Source organism: Mus musculus, chromosome 11, assembly GCF_000001635.26.
Source record: "Mus musculus strain C57BL/6J chromosome 11, GRCm38.p6 C57BL/6J".
Classification (NCBI taxonomy): domain Eukaryota; kingdom Metazoa; phylum Chordata; class Mammalia; order Rodentia; family Muridae; genus Mus; species Mus musculus.
Genome location: NC_000077.6, coordinates 70,115,858 through 70,121,857, shown reverse-complemented (window position 1 = coordinate 70,121,857; position 6,000 = coordinate 70,115,858).

The window sequence follows — 6,000 nt, the reverse complement described above, 5'->3', positions numbered from 1 at the left end:
CTAAAAATTCCTCCAGAGAACTCCTAAACCTGATAAACAGCTTCGGTGAAGTATCTGGATATAAAATTAACTCAAACAAGTCAATGGCCTTTCTCTACACAAAGAATAAACAGGCTGAGAAAGAAATGAGGGAAACAACACCCTTCTCAATAGTCACAAATAATATAAAATATCTTGGCGTGACTCTAACTAAAGAAGTGAAAGATCTGTATGATAAGAACTTCAAGTCTCTGAAGAAAAAATTAAAGAAGATCTCAGAAGATGGAAAGATCTCCGATGCTCATGGATTGGCAGGATCAACATTGTAAAAATGGCTATCTTGCCAAAAGCAATCTACAGATTCAATGCAATCCCCATCAAAATTCTCTCTGACTTTTGAATGAGATCATTTGTAGCTATAAATTTCCCTCTTTGAATCACTTTCATCATATCCTGTGGGTTGTGGTATGTCATATTTTCATTTTTAGTTGATTCTAAGAATTTTTAAATCCACTTCCTAATCTCCATGAATGTGCTTGCTCTGTAGTTTCTCTTGATGATTTTATTTCATCCTACATTGACCAGATAGAAATTATTTCAAATTTCTCATATTTAATAAGGCTTGTTGTATGCCCTAAAATGTGGTCTGCTTTGGAGAATATCCATAGGCTACTGAGAAGGCTGTATTCTGCAGCTATTGGCTTGACTATTCTGTGGGTGTCTGCTAAGTCCTTTTGACCTATAGTGTTGTTTAACTGTAATGTTTCTTTGTTGTTGTTGTTGTTTTGTCCAGATGATGCTTGTTGTTACAACTGGATATTGGCACCACCTACTGTTACTGTGTTGAGATTGTTCTGTGACATAAAGTCTAGTAGTATTTATTTTGTGAAATTGGGTAAGCTCATGTTTGGCACTCCGTAGGTTTAGAATTGTTATATCCTTTTGTTGGATTGTCCCCTTAGCCAATATAAAGCAGTCTTCTGCTCTTGTGATTAATTTTAAATTCTAGTCTGTGAGATAGGAGTGTAGCTATTTCTGATCACTATTGAGTTCTATTTGCTTTAAATGGTTTCTTTTCCCTCTCTTTCACTCTAAGTCTTTGCCAACGAGATTTGTTTCTTGCATACAGCTACTGTTGGGTCATGACATTTGTGTGTGTATTGTGGTGGGTGTTTGCGGGGGATGTGTACATGTGTGCATATGTGTAGGTCAAAGATAACCTCAGGTTCCATTCCTCAGGAGTCAACCAGTTTGCATTTTGAGACAGGGTTTCTCAATATGATCTGGGGCTAAGTGATGAGGCTAGCCTGGTTGACCAGAAAGCCCGGGGTCCCCTTGTCTCCAGAGCTGGGATCATGACCACTCATCCTCATGCCCAGTTTTTTCCATGGGTGCTGGGAGTTGGATTTATGCTTGATGAGATCTAGAATAACCCATGAGATGGGCCTCTGAGTATGATTGTGGGAGGTGTCTTAATTATGTCAAGTGATATGAGAAGAACCACCCACTGTGGGTGGTACTATTCCCCAGGCCTTATGTAAGCAGCAAAGGGAGTTGAGCTGCAGCAAACATTCCATTCAATGCTATCTTCTCTCCCCACCTCATGGACTATATACTCTGACCTGTGAGCTAAACCAAATCTTTCCTTCCTTAAGTTGGGATATTTAATATTGGGATATTTTATCATAGCATCAGGAAAGGAACTTAAGCAATCTTCTTTGTCTTCACGTCCTGATGCTATTGTCCTCTTGAAGTTTTCCACTGAGTAGAATAATTATATGGCTGTCTTAGTTAGGGTTATTATTGCTGTGATTACAACACCATGACCAAAGCAACTTGAGGAGGAAAGGGTTTATTTCACTCACAGTTCCATATAATGATTCATTATCAAAAGCAGTGAGTGCAGGAACTCAAGCAGGGCAGGAGCCTGGAGGCAGGAGCTGAAGCAGAGGTCAGGGAGTAGAATTGCTTACTTCATCACAATTTGCTCAGTCTGCTTTCTTATAGATCCCAGGACCACCAGCCCAGGGATGGAACCACAAGCAATGGGCTGGGCCCTCTCACATCAATCACCAATTAAGAAAATGCCCTACAGGCTTGCCTACAGCCCAGTGTTATGGAGGCATTGTCTCAATTGAGGCTCCCTCCTCTCCAATGACTTTAGCTTGTGTCAGGTTGACAGAAAACTAGCCAACACAAGGGCTGTTGAGTTTTTTTCATTTCCACGATTTCTGTTACATTATTTTGGTATTTCTACCATCTTTTTATTTAATTTCTCTTCCGTACCCTTTATCACTGCCCTTCTATTCAGCCACTTATTTGTGTGCTCCTTTCAATCATTCATTTTACACTCATTCATTTCTTCACTGACCAATCATCATCCTTGAATGGTTTGGGTTGTATGTCATCTACTTCAGCCATCACTGAACACCCTGACTGTGGATCTGGGAGCTTTTGGGGGAGCCATGTTGTCTTGATTTTTTTTTTTTTTTTTTTTTTTTTTTTTTTTTTTTTTTTTGTCTCTTACATTTCTTGCATTTCTGCCCGGGGACTGTGTCACTGGGACTGTTTCTTTAGTTGGGCTTTTAAATCTCCAGGGCTCTTTCGGGTGAAGTAGTTACAGTGTTCCAGTGGAGGCAGGAGGGCTGGATACAGGTGTCATTCTAACACACACACACACCACTCACACTATGCTGGGAGTCTAGCTCAGCATCTGAGCTCTTGGCAGTGTGCCTCTGGAGACAACAGGCCTAACCCCCAACACAACACTCCAAGACAAGATGATTGACCACAGAAGCAGCCATAATTGAAGATAAACCCAGCATGAAAATACAGTCATGGTGGATTGAAAGCCATTACTCAATGGCATCAGTGGAATAAAGGAGAGTCTATGACACCATGCACACCTAAAAGACATGTTAGGGTTTTTTATAAATGTAGAAGTCATGTGAGGGGGAAAAAAAGGCTGAATTTTATTGGGGGGGATATTCTGGATTCAACTTTTTCGTGTACAAGGTGGTACCAACACTTTTTATAGAAATACACATTTCTCCACAGAGTAAACTGTTGGCCTTTCTTAGGTGTTTTCCAGAACCCACCAGACACACCATATAGACATTTTCCTCCATGGAAGGTGTGGTAGTTGAATAAGAATGACCCCCATAGGCTCATGTATTTGAGTGCTTCATCATCAGGAATGGCACTATTTGAGAAGGATTAGGAGGTGTGGCTCACTGAACTGGGTGTGGCCCTATCGGAGGAGTGTGTTACTGGGGGTGGGCTATGAGGTTTTTGTGTCTGTGTTCATCTGTCTATCTCTGTCTCTCTTTCTCTTCTTACAGATCAAGATGTAGCTCTCAGATACTGATCCAATGCCTTCCTGTTTGCACACCACCTTGCTTCCCATCATGAGGATAATGAACTATGTCTGTGAACCTGGAAGCAAGCCTCCAATGAAATGCTTTCTTGTATAAGAGTTGCCTTGCCCATGGTATCTCTGCACAGCAATAGAACAATGACTGTCTTAGTTTAGGTTTTAGTACTGTGATGAGATACCACTCTTAGTGTAGCTTGAGCATGGGAGACCTCAAAGTCCGCCCCCACAGTGACACACTTCCTCCAACAAGACCACACCCACTCCAACCAGGCCACACCTCCTAATGTGCTACTCCCTATGGGCTGAGCATTCAAACACATGAGACTATGGGGCCTTTCCTACTCAAACCACAGCACTGACTAAGACAGGTGTCAATTATGAATTCATTTTAAATTTATTTACAGATTCTCCGTTTCTCCAAAATCTGGCTTGTAGATCAGGCTGACCTCCAGCTCACAGTCCTGCCTTAGCCACTTGTCTGCTCACATCTCCCACTGCTTTTTGAAGCTGAGGATGAAGCAGGACCTCATGTATGCCAGGCAAGCTCTCTGCCACTGCTGCACATTGAGCGCCATTGCCATTTTAGTTAGTTTTGGTAATCTCTATCTTTGAGGTGGGGGAGAATCTGGGAGGAGACAGGGAGGAGAAAGAAAACGACCAAAGTATATGGTATTAAAAAAATTAATGCAAATAAAAAAAACAAATAGGTTTATTTTGGGTAAAATCTTTATCTTATCTATCTCCTCTCTTTGATTATTACCCTTGCAATTCTATCTTCATATTATCTCCTTGTCAATCTTTCCATTCTACAGATCTTTGCAGAACAACTGTTGGAGCGGGGCACGGTGATACACCTGTCAGCTGAGCACGTATACGTGAGGCAGAGAATCATCGTGGCTTGATCATCCTGGGCTACAGAGAAAGACTCAAGTTCAGATGCCCTCATTGGTTTTTCTTCATTTCCGTTATTTTTAACGTCACTAATGTCAGTGCTGCATCGTGTTCTTCACTTCCTAGTTTACAAACTGCTTATCAATCTCCTTCCATCCTATGGAACCTTCCAGTCTTTGACTTTTGGTGTTTCTTTCCTAGTTACAGTGGGCGCTCCCCATCTGCGGATTTTACAGCGGCAGATCCGCTGTAAAATGAGCTACCATTATGTGGTTGTGAGCCACCATGTAGGTGCTGGGAATCAAACCCAGGTCTTCTGCAAGAGCCATGCTGAAAATGTATGGGGAAGAACTTGCATCTCAGTGAATGTGCTGACCGTGTTCATATCATTCCCTAAAATGAAGATAACAGCTATGCATGGGCTCTTGGGTTGCCTTCGGTATTAAGGTAATTAAAGCAGTGACTTTAGATAAATCAGAAGGTGTGAGCGGGGAGCTTACATGTGAATGCAAAGCCTTTCTATGTAAAGGACTTTTCTATTTACGGCTTTCAGTGTCCGAGGGGTGATTTAGAAGAAAGTCTTTACAACTCCAAACAGCAATTATTAAAGCATTGAATGCTGCAAAATCCATCTTGATGGCTCATACTCTCATTTTCACCCAGTTCAAAAAAATTGTCTAATTTATATTGTGACAACTTATTTGAATCTTATAGTTATTTTATTTATTTTTTAGAGTTTTTTATGTATGTATATAAATGGTTTTCCTGCATATATGTAATTCTGGTAATTGCAGAGATCAGTGGCTTTGGGTTCCATGAAACTGGAGTTATGGATGGCTGTGAGCCACCATGTAGGTGCTGGGAATCAAACCCAGGTCCTCTGCAAGAGCAGTCATTGCTCTAAACTCCCCCCCCCCCCCAGCCCCTGGGGCTTATATTTTAATTTTAAATTTATTGCTTAATTTTAAAACACATGAACTTTTTACACATCTTTATTGACTCATTTACAGTGGTTGGCCTATACTTCTACTTTAAACACACAACATTTTTTTATTTTAGGTCTTCAAACTCAAGGGCTTCAAGTTCCAGGTGAAATGGAATAAACGCATCCCACTATTTCTCTCCAATCTAGTATGTCCTGGTTTGCTTCCTGTTGCTGTAATAAAACCCTCTGGCCAAAAGCAACCTGGGAGGAAAGGGTTTGCTTAGCTTCTGGTCACAGTCCATCACTGAAGGCGATATAAGCAAGAATCCATGGAAGGGTGCAGTTACTGCTTCATTCAGCCACTGGCTCCTGTTCATCTAGCTCCCTCCCTCCCTCCCTCCCTTCCTTAGATTTATTTATTTTTATTTTATGTGCATGGATGGTTTGCCTGCATGTGTGTATGCCCAACACTTGTGTGAAGTACCCAAGGAGACCAGAAAAGGGTGCGGGATCCCCTGGTGCTGGGCTACTATGTGGGTTCTGGGAATTGAATGTCTAGAAGCACAGCCAACACTCTTTACCACTGAGCCCTCTCCCCAGCCCCTCCTCTACCTTTCTTATTAACAGACCCACCTGCGTAGGGATGGTGCCACCCACAGTAGGCTGAGCCCTCGCACATCAGTCATCAATCAAGACATGGCCACAAGCCAGTCTGACCTGGGAAGTTCCTCAACTGATGTTTTCTCTATCCAAGTGATGCTAGATTGTGTCAGGCTGACAATAAACATTAACCAGCGTAGACTATAACTATAAAGCCTGACTGATGCAC